Here is a 23008-nt window from a genome sequence, read left to right on the forward strand (position 1 = left end):
CTGTTATGAGCAATTAAAGATCTAGACCTCACTCTAGATAGTCCTACCTTAAGGTCTTCTCTTTACTACTGAAGTCTAAAGATTATGTTTCACTATCTACTTTCCTCCAGCAAGTGAGTGCAAAGAGGTCAAAGCTTGGGTTCCCCCATTTTATAGAACAGAAACCTAGGTGGCAACCCTGGCCAATAACCCTCCTCCCTGCAATTTATATGGATACCACTCCTCCCTCCAAATGTTCTACAAAATCTATGGTTGAAATTGTAACTGGGGACTTTCCTAGTAGAGGAAAACCTAAACCCCACTCCCCTTTGTGTAAATCTCTTACAAATGTCCTGTCACACCATATCCACACACAGCTGATATATTCCAAATTGGTTTGCCCTTCAGGTTGTGTCCATATGTTGTTAGCAGGCAGTTATATTCGCCCCTAAAATGGTTACATAAGCTATTGTTTAAAATATAAAGAAGCCTTTTTTTGTTGTCCCTGTCTGCAAATCTTTCTTTTCATGTGTTTTTTTTCTTTCAACTGCATTTAGTGAAACCATTATGGCACAGACTTTATTCCCGCACAGCTCCAGCTTTGTACACGCTCAGTTGACACCTTTTAACAATTCCCAAGCCATAGAAAGAATAGGCAAGCTGCTCGTCAGTAGTGTGTTTTACCCACTGCTAAATTGCCACTCCCATTGATTTTCTCGATTGATAATGAGTCCCACTTAGAGTGTCATTCAGGGTTTCAAACAGCGAGGAGTCATTGTAAGCAAGATCAGAAACATACAGCTTTTTCCTGTTATATGGAAAGAAACCGCAGAACTACAGTAGATGTGACACTTTGACTGGTTAATAAATTAATTACTTGGCAGAAAGGTCACAAACATGTTAATTAAAGAAATGATTTAGCTAAATCCGTCAACATTTATAAAAAAACACACACAATTGTCTATGCTACTACATGCGAATACTATAAATACAAATCTTTCTGTATAGCTATCTGTTTGTCAGCTTGTCTTTCTATCGATATCTATCTATCTATCTATCTATCTATCTATCATCTATCTATCTATCTATCTATCTATCTATCTATCTATCTATCTATCTATCTATTATCTATCATCTCTCTATCTATCTATCATCTATCTATCTATCATCTATCTATCTATCTATCTATCTATCTATCTATCTATCATCTATCTATCTATCTATCTATCTATCTATCTATCTATCTATCTATCTATCTATCTATCTATCTATCTATCTATCCATTAATACCTATGCTTGTCATTCTTTCAGCCCAGCTTTGTTGTCTTTGGTAGAGTTCTGCATAGAGTCAGGTAACGTGCAAGTTACCCACAAAGAAGCAAGTTATGGTTAGGACTTGCAAGTGTGAGTATGGGTGGGAGTCAGTGGGTCAATTGTCTCTACATGATCAAACTCTACTTCTTTTCTGTTTTTTTCATATGAAACTGGAACCTCTAACCTGAAACTGTTAAGCCTGAAAAATAAATAACATTTTTAATTATGTCTGATGACATTGTGTACCAGTTACTAATAATGGTAACACAGCTCTACCAAAGAAAGGGAAGGAAGATATCATGCATTTGAAGGTTTAGGATTTATTGATATGGGTATATGTGCAGGTATATGATTGGGTCGTGGGACTCTATATAAGTTTTTTTTAATACCTCCTACTACTTCTTCTGAAAATGATGTCTCTTCCAGATGTCACTTCTGGCAACACAGTGGTTAGTGGGTAGCAGGTCATGTTGCAGATAAAGCAGTTGAGGTTTGGATCCAATATTGGGTCCAAGTAGATAAAAATGCAAATTGCAGGTCAGGTTGTGGGTCACCAGTCCGGGTTAGGTGTAGGTTTCAGAAAGGATGCAGGAATCAAGGAAACAATCTCCCTGAACTGCCTTCCCGCTGCTAAAATGAAAAAACGCCAGCACAATGGCACTTGCGGCGCAATTGATTTCCGAAGTCGCCCAAAGTTGCCTCAAAAGGAAACTTCGGGCGACTTTGGAAATCTAAGCAACACAAGTGCATTGCCGCAGGCAATTTTTCATTTTAGCAGGCGGAAGGCAGTTCAGGGAGAATGTTGCCCCGAAGAAGAGGCGATTAGTCGCCAGTCGACTAAATCTCCCCGAATCTGCCGTGTGCCCCTGCCCTGAAGGCAAGTAGTAACCTTGACCTGGTATATATTGGGTAGCATTTCAAGCCTAATTATTTGTTTTATTGTTCTTTTAAGCAGTTTTGCTGTAAAGTAGTGGTGTTGCCACCAAATGTAGAGGTCACATAACTGGATCTGTCTGAGCTTCGCATTGATCCAATATGGATAACTGCAGATAAACTTCAGACATTAAGCACTGTAACAAGAACCAATCAGATGCTTAATTTCATTATTCAAACCAATCAAAGGTAATTTCTGACTGTTGCTATGGATCCTCTATTAGTATCTCGCCTTATAAAATCCAGTGTTTGTCTGTGCCAATGAAAGTTCTCAATACCTCTGTGTCCCATTTTGTTCCTCGGTGATTATATTCAGCCGAAGCTGCATTGTAAAGGTGACTCTGCTCCGATAATTTGCCGAGCCTCTGTACTTTGTTCTGATTAGAGAGTTTTTTTTTCCAGAATGCGTCTACGGTCTTGTATATCATTACAAATCTATCAGAACTTTTTTTATGCATACAATATATGACTCCCTTTACAAGGGAAGATAATTAAGATGTCAATTTAGTTTCAATTAACTGTACCGAAACACGCAACCTATTTAATAGTACTGTAGCAATGAATCACTCCCACTTACCTCTTAATAATATATGAATTTTTTATGCATTTAAGTAATTTATACAGTTCACCTACTCAGGAAGCCGACTTTACTTTGCAAGGTACTGTGGTGCATTATAAAAGAAAAATCCTGTGAATTTCCCATGATACATCTGGATTAATGTCTCCGGATACAAAGGATTAAGAGAATATAAAAGGGCTGCCATGGGTGGGTCACTCAGAGCATCAGCTATAGGTAAGACGAGGGGGTTAGGAAAGCAAGACCTGTGGTTCTGGAGTTGTTGCTGTACAATTTAAAGCCTGGGTCAGATCTTATTCATCTGAAGTTTGGAATCCAAAATGTAAAAACAGTTTAATTTAGGAAATACTAGTAATGGAACAGTGGAGCAACAAACTCTTGGGTTTAGGAAGACATAACAGGTCATTTATGACCCTGGGGACGAAGTACAAGCACTTCCATTAGTGCTCCTTGGAAAAGCACATTTTTAGCACTTTGCACACTGTGTGGGGCATTGTAAATGGCCCTAAATGTTATTTAATGGTGGTAACAGTGAAATGTGTCTCATTGCACAGTAGGGTTGCACTTAACATGTAAAGGACACCAGAATTTCTTTTGAAAAATGATGTCACTAGGCACAATTGTAGGAGCACTAAGTAGTACAAAATGGTGTTTCTTTGTGTTGTGCTCATGCAGAGATCACTTCTTTGATTGGCTGCAATCCCTTTCTTGCAGCAGGTAAAAAATACAGCGAGTAATAATGGGCGAATTTCTCCTGTTTCCGTTCACTGAAAAAATTGATAATTTCCCAGGAAATTTGCGAAAGGCAAAAAAAATCAGCAAAACTCTAAAATTGAGGCCTGCGTAAATTTTGACACCTGCATTGAATTCAATAGGCATCCGAATAGTGTTGACACGAGAACAACTTTTCCATCGCGCATTCAAAATTTTTAGCCGCCAGCAAATTTCCGCAGAAGTTTCACTAATTTATTATCTGGCGGCGAAGCGTGGAAATTTGCCGCAAATTAACGCCTGGTGAATTTATTTGCCCATCACTAACCGTGAGAGTTGAGGAGTGCAGTGTCAGTGGGGGGAGGTCAGTCCTTTCCTTATTGGGACCATTGTGGCCTCCATCCACTCCATATATAGCATGTCTTAATAGAACCGATTGAGGAGTTATATTTATTGCTTAACCCTAAACCATAAAAACAAATATAGCTAGAATTAGTGTATTTTATATATTGAACTTCATACACCAGAATACAGTTTTTGGATCTCTATAGCAGTAATGATTAGGCCTTCAAAATTATGCACAGGGGGTCACCGTCTTGGATATTGTTGGGAGTGCCAGTGACACTACACATACTCAATGAGTTCTTCTGGGCTGCTTGAGAAGTTAAATTTAGGGGTCATTGTAAATCATCAAGCAGACCGTGAGTTTTATATCTCATAGAAGGTGATGCTACAGGACTGATGATAAAATTGTAGGTTGATAAAGTTTTAGATTTTTAATTCATACAATTTAATTAACACTTTTTTCGCAATAGTCTAAATCACCTAAATTGCAAACATTGGGAAGGTCAAGGAAATAAGCAATCAAGAAAACTGTAAAGCTGGCCATAGATGTTGAGATTTTTAAAAGATCAGATCCTGATCGTGAGACCACGATCTTCTCAGAACGATCGTACGATCGTACGAATTTACTATCAACTAAAAAGACCAATTTACCAGGAAAACAAAGGGGAGCTGCCTGCTTGGCCCTGCAAACATAGAAAGATTGCACTGGGACCGACAACGATTTTTTTAACCTGGCCGATCAATTTCCTGACAGATGTCGGCTGAAAAATCGTAAGATGTACGATCGTTCGAATCCCACTAATCGCACAATAATTTCGAAGGATTGGTCAGACTTCCCTAAAATCGGTCGTTCGGCAAGAAGAATCGCCGCGTCTATGGGGAGCTTAATGAGAAAAATCAGGACATCATGGAAGGTGATACTGCTCTTACCATGTTCACAAATATTTGTTTTATTGAAAATATAGAAATTAACTAATAAATTCTAGAACCGTGTCAGAATGGAAGTGTGCTGAAAGTATATCTGCATTATTTGGTATATCCATGTTGTTTTTGACATTTTAAGCTTCTTCAACAAGACAGAGATTGAATTTCTCGAAAATGTCCACTTAAATTGGAGCGCCATGAAGTTTCATGTTTTTGTTCTATTTACAACTTTTTGTTGAACCACCCGCAGATGAACTTTTATATATGTTTCGAGTTTCTTTTTTAACCTAAGGCATGAGTTATGCGGCACATTACAATTCAATTTTATTATTTTACAATGTATTGTTATTTTTTTTAATCTATTGCTAAATCACAAACACTTTGCCCGAATGAAGCCCGTCTGTCAAAAGCACAGCGGAGATATCATTATGTAAATGTCGCTATGTGCTCATTTCGCAGGGAAATGTAATATATTGTCCTAATAATCCAACTTGAGAAAAAATATTTATGAAAAGCCATTCTTTTTCAAGGGAATTTAAAAGTTGGAGGAAATCTCAGACTCCAAACGCATTTTTCCCTTAAAAAATAATATTCAGACTTAATGACAAATATTTTACTTGGAGTCAAAATTAGAAATTTCATTTCGCAACTGCACTAGACTTTCATATCAACATCTGTGGAATATATTATCTACCTGCTTTTTTTTATATTACAACAATATTTCAATAACAAACAATTTTTCAATTGCTTGAGTTCACTAAACAGGTGCCATCTTAAATTATATTATATTAAATTCTATGAAGCAGAATATATGCAGATTGTATTGATATTTATTGCAGATGGTTAAACCCGTGATAAAATGTGTACATCTAAATGTTCTCCTTTGAGTGGAATAATGACACATTGAAAGGGATATTACATTTTGTTACTCTGTGGATCTTTGCTTTTTAGTGAAAATTCAAAGACATTACAGAGTGGGATATTTTTGTGCCATTTGAATAGATTTGCATTGGTCACAGAACTCAAGAAATATAATGAAATAATTGTTAAAATAAATATGGATAAAAAAGAGCTAAATGAAAGCATTGTTTTTTATGGAGAAAACAATTACCAGCTGTAGATCGATGGATAGATAGATAGATAGATAGATAGATAGATAGATAGATAGATAGATAGATGGATGGATGGATGGATGGATGGATGGATGGATGGATGGATGGATGGATGGATGGATGGATGGAAAGATGGAAAGATGGATGGATAGATAGATAGATAGATAGATAGATAGATAGATAGATAGATAGATAGATGATAGATAGATAGATAGATAGATAGATAGATAGATAGATAGATAGATAGATAGATAGATAGATAGATAAAAGTAGATAGATAGATAAATAGATAGATAGATAGCTAGATAGATAGATAGATAGATAGATAGATAGATAGATAGATAGATAGATAGATAGATAGATGGATGGATGGATGGATGGATGGATGGATGGATGGATGGATGGATGGATGGATGGATGGATGGATGGATGGATGGATGGATGGATGGATGGATGGATGGATGGATGGATGGATGGATGGATGGATAGATAGATAGATAGATAGATAGATAGATAGATAGATAGATAGATAGATAGATAGATAGATAGATAGATAGAAAGATGATATATGATGATAGATAGATAGATAGATAGATAGATAGATAGATAGATAGATAGATAGATAGATAGATAGATAGATAGATGATAGAGTACATGAGTTAGATTAGATCACTGGTTCTTCATTTAGGCTAAACAACTTTGGTAGATCATTATCAGGCCCGGATTTGTGGAAAGGCCACCAAGGCCCAGGCCTAGGGCGGCAGGATTTTAGGGGGCGGCATACTGCCCAACCACACCCACATTGGGGATTTGAAGGAGATACAATAATTTTTTTAAATTTCCTGTGCCCCAATCCCCATTGCTTCGGTCCCAATGATAAAAATTTGAATCAATAAAGGTTAGGGGACAGGGGCAACGAATGGCAGTGGGCCTTGGAGTGCCCGCTATGTAAATTTGGCCCTGATCAGTATAGGGGATTAACATCCAACAACAGTGGTTTTAGAGGGCAACACATATGCAGACGGCTACAGAATTAAAAAGCTTATTTTACAGAGGGAATTATATGGGAGAAATAATTGTGCCCCATTTGTAGTAAATGCTCTGCCACCCCACTAATTGTTTTTCAAGGTTATCACATACTGTATCTACTCCAAACTTGTCTGCCTTCCAGTTTTAATCTGTTAAACTTGTCCTTTAGCTATATACATAGTGTTTTTTTTTTTATTTCAAACGTGGCACTGTCTCACTTGTTGGTAAAAATGACATTTATTCAGGGAATTTCAGATTTCTCATTCCAGTCCCAGAAATAGTATAACTGTGTTGATTAATCAGAGTTCAGAAGCCTTGCTGGGGTTGAGCGTTGCCAGGCGACTTATCTCTGTGTGTTGCCCTTTGACTGCTTGCTCTAAACTGGCTGTAATTTTAACTTCAGTGCTCAAGCATTTATTGTGCCCTTACGTGAGCAAGTATTTAGAACAAATTACATGATGTAGAGCGTGTTCACACTTGTGAATTTAAGAACTGAGACTAATTGCAGGTAAAAGCATTGCTCACATTATGTAGAACTGCACTGTGAGTAGTTTCTGTGATTTTAGGGTCTTATCTATAAAAGCCTCCAATGACATTGGTTTATTGCCCTCAAGCCATATAATTGCACTCAGTTTTATTTGGGCAGTCGGGGTAGGATGTTCAAAGATAAACCAACTAGATTATGATAATAAGGAGAAAGGAGTATGCAGCAGGGGTGGATGCAATGGTCATTAAGGGAAAGTAAATCCATAAAGGCTCCGCAAACTCCCTGCAGACCTAGGAACCCGGCCTCCTTCATCTGGAACCAAGTAACACTGAAGTGGACCACAATTAAGACTCTTGCAGAGACTCCTTCAACATACGACAGTATTGTACAGAAGAAGCTTTAGAGAGAGGTCTATATGTGCAGCTATAATGTTGTTCATACAAAAGCAACTGTGGGCTCACATCAAGGGTATCAAGGGGTATGGCGAGTGGTACTGAAGATAAGGTTTTAGTTTCCTTTATCTTTTATTTACATTAATAATATTGTCATCAATGATTATTGGAGGCAACCAATTTGAAAAGGGTCTGCCATACTGTTTATTTTATCTGTTATATAATACACTCTTACCAATGCAACCCATTGGACACTCAGAGCAGTTATTCCCTGTATATGTGTACTTATCACAGGCTTTATCAGATGCCATGTCTCCAACAATGGAGAGCATGCACAATTGCCTGCATTTTTCCAACAATATTCAAGTTGATAGGATAATAGTTCCATGCAACTGTTTAAGCCCCCCTCCCTTGGTCTGGCATGGCTTCTAAGATATTCGACATTATCTATAAATAGAGTTTTGTGGCAATGGCAAGCTAAGCTTTAATAAAACTTATCATAAAGTGGAGTAGGTCACAATTGGGAGTAGGTTTTGAAGTCACCCTTCCAGTAAAACCTACTAATGGGTAAGTGTCACAAAGAACATCCATACAACACAATGGAGTCATCATCATGCTTACCATGAACTGAAACAAAGGCAAGGTGAAAGAATAGCATCAGCATTGTTCATCTGTCTTCAGCCCTCCCCTCCCCCTTAACTCCCTACATCACTAAAAACAGCAGGAAATGCTGATGTTGAATTACAGTTCAAAGAAAGTATAGTTGAAGGTTAAATGCCCCACCTTAAAACTCATTTCCAAGCTATGCCCGCCATATAAATCGCCCCGCTTAATAAAAGTGCAATGTGTACTTGTCTTGATATTCTCTTCCATTCTGAATGTGGGGGCAACTTTAATCTGGGATATCCAGCACCTAATGATTGTCATGTCAATGTGCTAATGTGTATTTTATTTGTAGAATTTGTAATGGACCTCATTGGAAATGGATTTCAAGGCCATTGGTGTGTATTAATGAGTAGGTGCAGAGAAGAAGACCATTGTATTAGGGTGACTGTCTAGATACTTCTCCGTTATAATATTACCCCTGTTTAACAATTGTTTCACAAACCCTAATAGTGGATATTTTTCCTTTAATACAAAATTTTTTGCATAACTACTATCATTAATAATTGTTACAGATATCTATTACTGATTGGAATAATATTTTAGCAATATTGAGGGATGGGTTTGAGAAGTCAGCGTGTAACAATGGTGCTTTAAACAAGCATCCTCGGACATTGAGTATCATATGAGTGATTGTATCATCATAGCTGAGAGGCAAGTCCCAGTTAATTAAAATCAATAGGTAGAATTGCAAATTGGGCCATTACACGTTGATTAGCCACAACTCCACCAAAATAGTATAAATCTAATAGTCGAGATGAGCAAACTAGTGTCAAATTAAATTGCCTGCGAACGTACTGGGAATTTGCTCATATCAAATTATGTACTAAATAAGATAGATTTTGTACATTGGCACACATTGCTGAGCCTGCAGATTAGGCAAGTAATAATGTACGGGAAATAAATATGGCACGCTCATATATTGGCACCATATCTTGCAATTGGAGATTAAGCCAGTAATAATCATTCTCGTGGGATGAAATGTTAATTGATAGAAATGCAACTTAGATTGCAAGTCGCTGTTTATTGTAACAACTTCCCCACTCAAAACGAGGCTCTTCGAAAAAGTTCTCAAGAAATCAGATTTTTTTTTTTTAACGAGATGAAAGGTGACGGAAAAAAAAAAAAATCCTTGCTCTTTGACTAGCAGAACACTATCGGCTCATCAATAACTGAGAGCGATTATTGATTCGCCTGCAAATCTAAACTCTTAATTACTGACATTTAAATGCCAGAAAATTTGACAGACCTTCATGTTTTGAGTGAAATCCCTTAGTAGAGAATGTGTAAATCTGCCAGATTGATTGTTTGCTTCTTATGAAATGCAGAAATGATCGGCGCTGGATATTTTTCGACTTTGCTTGCAAATACATACGTTTTTAATGAAGGCGCAAAAAATAGAAAGATTTGTCTTTACAGCGTGACATATTTTAATGGCTCTAAGGCTGGGGCGGTGTGTTTAATGCATGACAAACTGCAGGGAAAGTTTTTTTAAAGGGACTAATTATTTAGACATATTTTGCAGAACTCTTCCTGATGAGAATAACAAGGTGACTGACACATGAGAGATTCGGGATTCACACTCTGGATCAGGTTGCCTCGGCAGAGAAATAATCAGAATAATTATAACAATAACAGATACAACATTGGCATTGAGAGGCTGAAAAGAGAAATCCTTCTTGATGCATGCATGGGGGCACGATGGTTAATAAAAGTGTTGTGTGTCCTAAGTTTGTTCCTGCCAGAGGACTGTCTCCAAGGAATTTTGTTTTATCCCCCTTCCAAAAACATAGGAAGAACCATTTGCTCCTGCTAAAATTGTCCAAACTGTGTGTGAATGGAATAGAGACCTTAGATTGCGAGCTCTACTGGGGCAGGAACTGATGTGAATCATGTACAAGGGATCATTTATGACTACAACCACAATGTGCAAAGTTCCATTTCAGGCACAAGTCATAATGTTTTCTACCCACAATGCTGCATTTTTAAAATTCATTGTTCTGCTTGGCTTATATTTTGGCTTATATTTTTTCAATTTACGTAGTACTAACATATTTTATAGCTGTTTACAGAGATTGGGCTCATTGATGTGCATTTAGTGCTGTTTTTTTCTTTGAAATTCAGTTGGGGAATAAAGTGTTCATTTTGGGGCCTATTTATTAAACCTCAAATTATTCTGATTATGTTTTTAGGGGAAAACTAACATTTTTAGAGAAAAAGAAATTATTCGAATTTTCGAGTGCCAAAATTCCCACATATGAATTGTAATCCCCAGATTCGAATGTAAATTAAAATGTAAGATTTATCACACATTTAACACCATTTGGAGATGTTAATAGCCTTCCTGACATTCAGGGGCACATTTACTAAGCTCGAGTGAAGGATTCAAATGCAAAAAACTTCGAAGTATTTTTTTGGGTACTTCGACCATCGGATAGGCTACTACGACCTTCAACTTCGTCTTCAATTCAAACTAAAAATCGTTCGACTATTCGACCATTCGATAGTCGAAGCACTGTCTCTTTAAAAAAAACTTTGACTACATACTTTGGTAGTTCCCCATCACTTTTCTAAGCTTTTTTTGATCAAGAAAAATCCTTTGATCGATCGCTTAAAATCAATACTTTGATTGATCGATCGTAGGATTTGCGCTAAATCCTTTGAATTCGATATTCAAATTCGAAGGATTTAAATTTGAGGGTCAAATTTGAGGATTTATTAACCCTCGATATTCGACCCTTAGTAAATGTGCCCCTCAAGGTTTTTTTCTGAGAAAAACTTGATTCGTACTAATCGAATATGAATCGAATACAATTTGAATTTTCGGGTCAGACCCATTAGATAGAATATTAGACATTCAATTTTTTTAACTAACCTCCCAGTCGATTTGTGAGTTTATTCGAATTAAAAAAAATTCACATGAATTTGAAATGTTACCTTTGATAATTGGGCCTCCCTGTCTCATCAAGTTATAAATAAAAACTTAGTTACGATGAAAATCACTTGATTTCATTAATTTAATTAAAGAAAATAATTAAGTATCATGAATGTTTAAAATACACCCATATATGCTTGCCAGGTTCTAGTAGATTTTTTTTTCAATAACATTTTTGTGATATTTTTCTAAAACCTTGAAGACTCAAGTTTGGAAAACTTGAATTCAAAATTGGAAAATTAATGCACAAAAATACATTCCAGCTAGGAAAACTTTGTAGATTTATGATATAATGTTCTGCAAATAACAATAATATAAATAACTTGTAGGCCAATAGTAAGTTAAGTATTCTAAAAAAAAAAAAAAAAAAACACAAACCTTTTTGAAAGTATTTCTTCACAACTCACAACAGCCTAAAACAATAGTAAGGAGCCCATTTATTAAACCTCAATTTTTTCTGGTTGAGGTTTTTAGGGGGAAAACTCAAATTTTTGGGGGGGGAAAAAGAAAAGAAAATTCTTAGAGCTTTAACATACCCCAAAATTGCTAAAAATCTGAATCCAAAAATACTCCATCTAAAACCTGTCTAGGTCATGTAGAAGTTAATGTCAGATGTCCCTGAAGTTGTTTATTGACATCATGATCTGGGCTGAAAAATCCGTAAAAGATGGAGTTTTTGTTCGATAATCCAAAAAAGTATTCTCAGTGAAAATTTTATAAAATTGAGTTTTTGGAGCAATTGTATGATACAAACTGACACTTAATTTTGTCACACCAGTTTCTTATTTAGGGGCAGATTTATCAAGGCTTGGTTTTCTAATTCATAGGAGTTTTATAAAACACCCATTAACTCAAATAGGATTGACTCAAAATCTAATTTGAATCAGGTTTTAGGTGTTGAATATTTTAATTTGAGTTCTTAAAGGACCAGAGTATGATAAATCTTGCAAATCAAATTTGAATATTTAAAAAAATGAATCAAATTTTAACAATTCCCTAGTCGAATTTTGACATAAAAAAACTTGAAATCCGAACTTGAAATTTGAATTTTCAAATCGACCCTTGATAAATCAGCTATATTAGATTGATGTTTTCTGGAAACATTCTTGATAAACTAGTTTGATTTGTGGAAGGAGATTGGTCAACTTTGTTTTCATAAAAAACTAAGATGAATTTCAATTTTAGTAAATAACCCTGTAGCAGAGTGAGGTGCTACAGGCTGATTAGCTGGGTTTGATTAGCCTCAGGTGGCTAATCAGTAGTCCTTAAAACCCAGGCTGGTCAGTCTCTCAGGATCTCTTACTGGTAGAGACACACAGAGAGGGTCTGGAATCCTGACGCTATGCATCCCATGTGCCTGTACACACACGGACACTCATGGGAAGGTCTGTAATTGTACTGCCTTTTTGTTGTTATTGACTTTTTATTAAGCTATTTTTTAACAGCATTAGAGGACTGAAAGTGCGTAATAGTGTAAGAAATGTTCTTTGGATAGCAATAGGAAATGCACAACTATATATATATTCAATAATTCATGACTAGAGATGCCTATTACAAGGTTTATACCATGTTTCTATAATATTATATGGGTCATTTATTTATGCATCTACTTAGAGGAAGATTTATAAAACTTGACTTGACTTGGGGAATTTCTCAAGGTTCCCATAGACTTCTGATAAAACAGCTCAACTGGAGTGCTAAAAAGATTTCCTTTCAAACAAATGCTGATGTGCTTCTTGGTTTGAGTGGCCGTTGGAAGCATTGAGCTCCTTAATTTTTATGTGGGGAAAAACCCTTGCAAGAAGATGTAAAAACTATTGTAAATTATTTACAAAATCTCATTGAGATCAAACTCAAGCTTTTGCTTAAACCTCTAATAAACCAGAGCTTATTCATAGTCTCTATTTCATAACTGTCTGATCAGAAGGTTCTATGGTCAGGTTTGATGAGAAGGTTCTATTGGTCAGGCTGGGTTGATAGCATAGGCTGGAGTCTCCTTAGTGGCATGGGCTGGAGTTTTCTTTTGCACTCTATCCAATGGAAGAATTTCATTACCCAGTGTGATCAATGGAACCAACTCCTCAACACTATTAGTCATTGTTATCACCCTCAATTTATTATATACATTTATATAAAACCAGTTTTCTATTATTAAAGCTACATTTTCAATGGTATCCTTGTCTCCCATGGAAAAGCACACACCTTTATTGTATTAGCCCAACAGGTTTGTAATTCTATTTCTCCAGCAGAAGGGAGAGCATATTGCGGGTCAATTTAATGTGATTCGTAAAATAATATAACGTATATTTTCATATAACGTATATAAAATCACTAAGGGTATGAATAGGTAATAAAGAAAGCAAATAGTCCAATAGGCAGTAAATGTTTTGCACATGGGGTCACCATTTTGTTTATGTATTAATCAGCCAGGTGAAAACTATCCCCAGTCTGAGGCCAGGTGACTCCCTCCTGTCCATTAACTGTACGCGATGATAGCATTCCGCACTCACTTTCTATAACATGAGACTCACTAAGTAGATCTTTTGGGGGTTGGCAACCTGTGAGCTTTAATGTTTCATTCAATAGAGGTGATTGATGTTCAGAAAGAAGAGAAAATCTTGAAAATGCATCCCATGCTGCAGAAAGCATCTCAGAGAAAATCAAAATTGCTTATAATTATGGAGAGGGGAACATCATTTGTCTGTATTGTCGTTCAATGTTTGTTTTCTTGTCATTTTCTTATGCCCAATAGTCCCATTACCTAGGCTCAAATGATTGTATAGTAATCATCTCTGCAAGTATTCCAACAAGCCGTGGATATTGACTGCTATAAGTGCACTCCTACACAACACAGGCATGGAATAAAGAAAAACTCTTCAACGTGCATTTCTTTCCCCCCTGGAAGCAAAGCTTTTTTTGTTATAAACCGCAGGAAACGAGTAATGAAGTAAAGGTAGGGAAGGCAAGAGTAGTCTTTTAAAGTGATACTTTTATTACAAAATGACTCCCTTTTTTTAATAGTGCTGTGTTATTTACAATCTTTTATAGTTTAAAATTTGGTCACAATTCCCACTTTTCCCTTAACAAGGCTGTGGGTGTATGAAAGCATTTCATATTACCCCCCCCCAAACACACACACATTTAATAGCAAATCACCACCCTTGATGTAATCTTAGTTAACAATCTCAGTGTGTGTTTAGCTACTGTATATCTTGGAAAACAATTATGAATTTAGCCAAATCTCTCTTCTGGATAGAGTTCAACCTAGAATGAGATGTAGTGGAAGCAAAAGTCTAATTAATCCTGTTGTGTCATATGAGACAAGCAGGGGCAGATTTATCAAGGATCAAAGTGAATTCGAGGGAATTTTCGAAGTAAAAATTAGAAGTAATTTTTTGGATACTTCGACCATCGAATAGGATACTACGACTTCCAATTTAGTTCGACTTCGATTCGAAGTAAAAATCGTTCGACTATTCGATCATCGAAGTACTGTCTCTTTAAAAAAACTTTGACTTCAATACTTCGCCAACTTAAACCTGCCGAAGTGCTATGTCAGCCTATGGGGACCTGCCAGATCATATGTCTAAGTTTTTGTGTTTCGAAGGAAAATCGTACGATCGTACGATAAAATCATTTAAATTGTACATTTCGAAGTACGATCGGAGTATGATCGTACTACAATCAGAATACGATCATACGATATATAAATTCCTCAGACTTCATATTCGAATTTCGGAGGATTCTATTCAATGGTCGAATTTCAAAGTATTTTCCACTTCGAAATTCGACCCTTGATAAATCTGTCCCCTAGTGTATATAACAGTAAATTACTGAATTACTGCCATAAAGCAAGTGAAGGCTGCCTCTTTTCCTGGACACTCCATGTCATACTTACCGGGATAGCCCCGCCCCAGTGCTCCCATCAGAAGGACCCTCCCCAAAGCTTTAAAAGCCCAACCCCACCACCCAGTCCGGTGTCTTTTTTTCCTTCTGCCCAGTCCATTTCCTCTGAAAATAGAGTTCACAGATTTCCACAAGGTGATTTTGGTCCACCTTTGGGGGTTTCATTCTTCTGAGTTTTATCTGGTATAGATTATACTCAGCCACTTCCTTATGTGTAACAAATTCCCTCCCATTGGGATATTAGCTTGCTAAGTCCCGGTAAGTATGACATGGAGTGTCCAGGAAAAGGGAAGATTGTATCATACTTACCGTGATCTTCCTTTCCTGGACACTCCATGTCAGGTTTCCCATCCCTTTTTCGGTAGTTTCTAGAAGCTTATTACGAGACACCGGACTGGGGGGTGGGGTTGGGCTTTTAAAGCTTTGGGGAGGGTCCTTCTGATGGGAGCACTGGGGCGGGGCTATCCCGGTAAGTATGACATGGAGTGTCCAGGAAAGGAAGATCACGGTAAGTATGATACAATCTTCCCTTTTTACATACAGGAAGTAGAGACAATCATGCAGGAGGTAGATAGTAGAGACAATCAATAGCGATGAGTGAATCTGTAAAAGTTTGTGAAACTGCTGAAAGATTTGCAAAACGCATTCAAGTCAATAGGCAACACATTTTCTTACACGCATCATTTTTTTAAATGCACAACTTTTTCCAAATGCATTAAAGTCAATGGGCATTTTTTCTTGCTGCGACTCTTTTATCTCTGCAACTGTTTTTGGTTTTCAAACTTTTTATCCAGTCAGTGGGCATGTCTTCTCAAGTTTTTTTTTCCACTCCAAATGAATTAAGGTCCATGGGTGTTTTATCTTGCAGTAAGTTGTTTTTTTTTTGTTTTTTTTTTTGCTTCGGCAACTTTCTTTTTTTTTAAAAAAAAAATTCAGATGGCAAAATGCAAAATTTCACTACGAATCCATGCCATGGGGAAAAATTCACTCATTACTAACAATCAATTGACTACACTGGAGATATATGATAACTATGTAAAAATAGATATGGTGACCATATAATAATTTATAATATGTAATAATTAGCAGACCAGAGGTCACCCATTCTGATTAGAAGAAAAGAGGTTGCATCTCAATATTTGGAAGGGGTTTGTTACAGTGAGAGCTGTGAAGACGTGGAATTGTCTCCCTGAATCAGGGGTACAGGCTGATACATTAGATAGGTATAAGGAAGGGTCGGATGCTTTAATCACCAGTAGCTCCTCCCAGCAGACAGGAGGGAGCCAATGAGATTAGAGGAGGGAAAGGGGTGTTACAGGGAGAGCTGGGAAGTGAATCAGTGGTACAGGCTGATACATTAGATAGGTATAAGAAGGGGTTGGATGGTGTTTAGCAAGTGAGGGAATACAGGGATATGGGAGATAGCTCATAGTACAAGTTGATCCAGGGACTGGTCCCATTGCCATAAGGAAAGAATTTTGAAGAGGCTTCAGAAAGAGGGTTTTTTTTTGCCTTCCTCTGGATCAATTAGCAGTTAGGCAGGTTATATATAGACTTTTTTGCAACCTAACTTACTATGTTAACTATGATTACCAGGAAATAATGAGTGTATAAAGCTTGATGACAATATATACATTTGGGTGGGTAAATGCCATAATTACATCACTGATATCAATAAAAGGATAAAGGTGTTAAGAACTACTGGTTGGCACAAATGAAAAAAGATTGGCATCACTCATCAGCTTTGTTGGGGTGCAAAAAGGCAAAACAATGTGGTCCATAGCACTCAGAAGAAGACCGTGCTTAATGAAACATAACCAGCGCTCATGTTTTTGCAAATGTAAAGCCAACGTTGACTTGTAGCTCTCACACAAGCATCTCACTCACAAAACATTTGCAGGAAAGTCAATGGCTAGTGACGGGCGAATTTGTCCCATTTCACTTTGCCAGAAAATTAGAGAATTTCCTGAGAAATTTTTTGACACAAGCAACTTTTCCGACGCACGTCCAAAATTTTTTGAAGCTGGCAAATTTCCGGTGGCAAATATTCGTGCCAGTTTTCGCAGACCGCGAAATGCAGAAATTTGCCACAAATTCGTGCCTTGTGAATTTATTCGCCCATCGCTATCATTGGCCCATAAATTCGTATTCATGCTCCTAATTTGCCTTGTATAGGAAACAGAACAGGAAACCTCAGGTGTCAGAATGAAGGAGTCATTGCCCCATGAATCTCGACTACTTGTTACTAAATGTGACATTTGCTTTGTGCACTCTGATCTGATCGCTTGTGCTGAGACCCTACTGATGTCCGAGATTTCTGATCAATTAACCTTTCTAGTCAAAGTGATGTTACATTCAGATCAATATATAAATCAATTTTTTTTTTCAAAAAATGACATGACTGAAAACCAGAAAAAATGCCTCTGCAAGTCAATCACCCTGTCACCCAAGCATTTTAAATAAGAATCAGAGGCGCACACGAGCACTGTTCATGCCGATAAGTCCTGGTCATATCCAGTTTTTGTAGTGATTATAACCATATATTTCTAAAGAGATCAGAGCAGAGATTGTATTCTAGCTCGTTGCCCCCCTGGCTGTCTGTAATGAAACTAACCAGGCAGCAGGGTGGGGTGATTTGCTTTAATATTCCTTCCTTTACAGAAAACTTCCAAAGAATATTTTAATAAGGTATGAGAAATCCTCTTTGAAGGGTCGTTATAAAAACCATAGGAGAAAAAACACCCTTTTTCTGATGATTAGGGTTAGTTCCATGCCTTCTAGAAAGATCTAAAGCAGTGGACCCCAACCAGTGGCTCCTGAGCGACATGTTGCCCACCAACCCCTTTTCTGCCAGTCCACATAGAGGCTACTAAATAGTGATGGGCGAATAAATTTGCCGGCAAAAATTTGCAGCATCAAAAAAAAAAATAGGATGTGCATCAGAATAGTCGCGCGCGTCAAAATTAATCGCACGTCAAAATTATTCGGGCATCCATTGACTTTAATGAAGGCGTCAAAATTGGCGCGGGTTTCAAAATTCACATCAATTTTTCGCTGTTTTGAGAGTTTCGCTGCTTTGTAAGTTACCCTTCCAGTCTCTGTATAGAACCCAGAGAACCTCATTTACAAAGTGAAACATAGGAAAAATTGACAAGAGTTATTGGGGATTATTTCTAACTCTGGAGACATTTGCACCTGGGCAAAAAAGTCAAAGTTTTCCTTTCAATGTCCTACCTTCAGCTGGCTATAAAAAAAACTTATTACTGATCCACTGAGGGGATACTGCTCACTAGTGATGGTGAATAAATTTGCCAGGCGTCAATAATTTGCGGCACATTTCTGCGTTTCGCCACCGGCATCAAAAAACTTGATGCATCACTTGTTGTGAGTCAACACTATTCGGACGCCCATTGACTTTAACGCTGGCGTAGAAATTGATGCGAGTGTCAAAATTGTTGCTGCGTCAATTTTTTTGTTTCGTTGATTTTTTTTCACTGGAAAATCGCTAATTTTTCGTTGAAGCGAAATGGGAGAAATGCACCCATCACTACTGCTCACTGTCGATAAACAAGCCCCACAATGTTTTTCCCCACAATGCAGCATTTTTACAGAAATGTCAGTGTAATTGCACCCTCTAAAAAATGTTGTGGTCAATTGCTGAGACCACGGAATGATGAGATAATTAGGAGACGGGGGCACCTATAGGTGCCTACTATCCCTAACCCATCTTCAATAAGACATTGTTTAAAGGGATACTGTCATGGAAAAAAAATTTTCAAAATGAATCAGTTAATAGTGCTGCTCCAGCAGAATTCTGCACTGAAATCAATTTCTCAAAAGAGCAAACAGATTTTTTTATATTCAATTTTGAAATCTGACATGGGGCTAGACATTTTGTCAATTTCCCAGCTGCCCCTGGTCATGTGACTTGTGCTCTGATAAACTTCAATCACTCTTTACTGCTGTACTGCAAGTTGGACTGATATCACCCCCCCCTCCCTTTTCCCCCCAGCAGCCAAACAAAAGAACAATGGGAAGGTAACCAGATAGCAGATAATATTTAGAGTTCAATTTAAATATAACACAAGATACCAGCTGCCTGGTAGATCTAAGAACAGCACTCAATAGTAAAAACCCATGTCCCACTGAGACACATTCAGTTACATTGAGAAGGAAAAACAGCAGCCTGCCAGAAAGCATTTCTCTCCTAAAGTGCAGGCACAAGTCACATGACCAGGGGCAGCTGGGAAACTGACAAAATGTCTAGCCCCATGTCAGATTTCAAAATTTAATATAAAAAAATCTGTTTGCTCTTTTGAGAAATGGATTTCAGTTCAGAATTCTGCTGGAGCAGCACTATTAACTGATTCATTTTGAAAAAAAGTTTTTTTCCCATGACAGTATCCCTTTAATGTAAGAAGCAATGTATTGCGGTGAATGCAGGTATCTATGCTCAGTTGTGGAAGTGCAGATCTTTGCACCCTGTTCTGCATGTAGTCAGTATCCTGATATTTCAGGCAAAAGTACAATAGAAGAGTGGCCATAGGTGTATGGACCTTTGTATGCAGAATTAGCCAGTGTATGGCCTCCTTTACTCACACATCTATGCAACATTTAAAGGGAACTCTTGGCACAGCATCTAAAGGAACATTTTATACTTTCCTTTTCCGCAAGTATAAAGTGTATTGGCACCACAGTCTGCACTTGTGCAAATGAATCCCATTTGCTCTCAAACATGTTTATCGAGGTAGAAGACTGGCAGCATTTTCTTTTTTACAATCCCAGCAGAATGAGCGGGTGTCTCTCCATCATTGTGAGTGCTTGGATGTTCTGTAAGACCATTGTTTTCAGCAGTGCGGTGCACATAGTTCTGTCTAATGATGCACAGCCGAAGAACGAGTGTTTGAAACAATGGGGCAATCAATAAAATACAGTACAGTAGAGCTCAGCCCAAGTTTGTTGCGAGTGAGTCAAATAGGATGTATTAAAGATGACACAGCATTTGTCTGGATACACCATCTTTTCTGACAGATATTTCTCTATTGATTTCCAGCATCTGCCATGGAAGGAATGGGGAGTTAAAGATGGTTATATAAAAACAAATATTACCCGGCAAAACAATGCCATAAACTAGAATGCATCAAATAATATTTATCAAATAATCAATTTTTCAATATCAAGCGTTTTTATGAAATTCATTTCTCCGAGCATGCATCGACAATAATTATTGCAGTTAAATCTGGAATGTGCTCCCAAACGGAATACATTCCGCCGGAGCCGTACATCAAACCGCCAAATAGTTATTTTGAAGAAAGACTGTGCCAGTCTCACGGAAATTCTAAATTGAACTCTAAATATTATCTCGTTTCATTTGAGAGTAAATGAATATCTTTTAGAATAAGAGACAATGTCAGGACTTCATTACATGAAGAATGTTTTGTGCTCTGGTAATATCTCCTGGGATTCTTCACTGCTGCTGCCAGTTTCCCGTTTGCTTTTATATATTTGGAGTGTAGACAATTCACTTTTTTTAAAAAAAAAAAATGAACCAGGAGCTTTACAAACCCAAATTAATGTCATAGTGCTCAAACTTTTGCAAAGTACATATTTGTATTTTCTATTACATTTCATGATATTAGGGGGCCAATTCACTAACTTCGAGTGAAGGATTCGAAGGTAAAAAACTTTGAATTTCGAAGTTCTTTTTGGGCTACTTCGACCATCGAATGGGCTACTTCGACCTTCGACTACGACTTCGAATCGAAGGATTCGTAGTAAAAATTCTATTCGACCATTCGATAATCGAGGTACTGTCTCTTTAAAAAAAACTTCGACCCCCTAGTTCGCCATCTAAAAGCTACCAAAGTCAATGTTACCCTATGGGGAAGGTCCCCATAGGCTTGCTTAACTTTTTTTGATCAAAGGATAGTCCTTCGATCGTTCGATCGAACTATCTGCGCTAAATCCTTCGACTTCGATATTCGAAGTCGCAGGATTTTAATTCCTAGTCGAATATCGAGGGTTAATTAACCCTCGATATTCGACCCTTAGTGAATCGGCCCCTAGCAGTTTTAAATGGCTAATATCATGAATTTGCAGCTGGTCTTCTATCTGTCCACCTTCCAGAAGGTTACGTTACTGGTGCCAGAAGGTTGAGCTCCTCTGGTCAAACAGAGAAGCATCAGGAGACACTTCCTGCATCAATACAGAGGCACCCCTGTTGTAAATTCATGATAGCAGTTTAAAACTGCTAGCAGATTTACTAAGGGTCGAAGTGAATTCGAGGAAATTTTCGAAGTAAAAAAATTCAAAATTTGAAGTGATTTTTTGGATACTTCGACCATCGAATAGGATACTACGACTTCGAATTAACTTCGACTTCGATTTGAAGTAAAAATTGTTCAAATATTCGACCATTCGATAATCGAAGTACTGCCTGTGTAAAAAAACTTTGACTTAGATACTTCGCCAAATTAAACCTGCCAAAGTGCTATGTTAGCCTATGGGGAACTTCTACAACATTTTTCTAAGTCTTTACACATCAAATAAAAATCCTTTGATCGATCGCTAAAATCGTTTGAGTTGTTCGATTCAAACGATTTTTATTCAACCGCAGGATTGCCAAATTTGTTGAAAAAACTTTGAATTCGAATTCAACGTTTTTTAATTCGATGGTCAAATTTCGAATTTTTTTGTACTTCAAAATTCGACCCTTGATAAATCTGCCCCTTAATGTCATCGTCATCGTCATCATTTATTTATATAGCGCTGAAAGGTTACACAGTGCTTTGCCTTACAAGTATAATAGGATTAGTGGGCCCTACTCGTGAGAGTTTACAACTAAGGTACAATTGAGACATTAGGGTTTTATAATAATGTCGTGGATATTAAAATGAATATAAACTGCAGAAGTGTTTAGAACAGCACTCAGGCCATTTATTTATTTGTATTAAAATTACTTTTATTTAGGAATCGACAGTGGTACAGTAGTTTATAATGTTGACATGCTACGGTTTTGACATGAGCGACTTTTCTGACGCACGTCCAAAATATTTTGCCGGCAAATTTTCACAGCGGTTATTAAGGGTCGAAGTGAGAAATATGAATTTGAATTCAAATGTTATTTTTTTTTTTTGTCAAAACTCTCAAATTCAAATTGTAAATTATCCAAACTTGATTCAAGTTTTAATTCAAATTCAAATTTCAAGATTTATTATACTCTGGCCCTTTAAGAACTCAAATTCGACTATTTGCCATCTTAAACCTGCCAAATTGCTGTATAAGTCAATGAGAGAGGTCCAGGGATCATTTAGGTCATGTTTGCAGCCTTCCTGACATTCAAGTTTTTTTCGGAGAAAAAACTCAAATCAAGTTTTTCTAATTCAATTCAAGTTTTTCTAATAGGAACCAAATTCAATTTGAGTTTTTTTGAGTCGATTCAATTCGCCCGAGTTATAGAAAATTTGATTTTATTAATAAATTTTGTTTGGTCGTATTTCAAGTTTATGGGAGTTTAATAAACTCACATGAATTTGAACCTTGATAAATGTTCCTCCACCTGTCCTTTGGAGACACGAAACACACCAAGCCATCGCTTTTAATTTTGGAAAATAAAATTTGATTTTTTTACTACTTCTATAACTGGCTCCTGCTTTTCAACTATGTGTGGTTCGTCCCAGCCTGCTTTGATGTTTTGGCAAG

Source organism: Xenopus laevis, chromosome 1L (genome assembly GCF_017654675.1).
Source record: "Xenopus laevis strain J_2021 chromosome 1L, Xenopus_laevis_v10.1, whole genome shotgun sequence".
NCBI classification, from domain to species: domain Eukaryota; kingdom Metazoa; phylum Chordata; class Amphibia; order Anura; family Pipidae; genus Xenopus; species Xenopus laevis.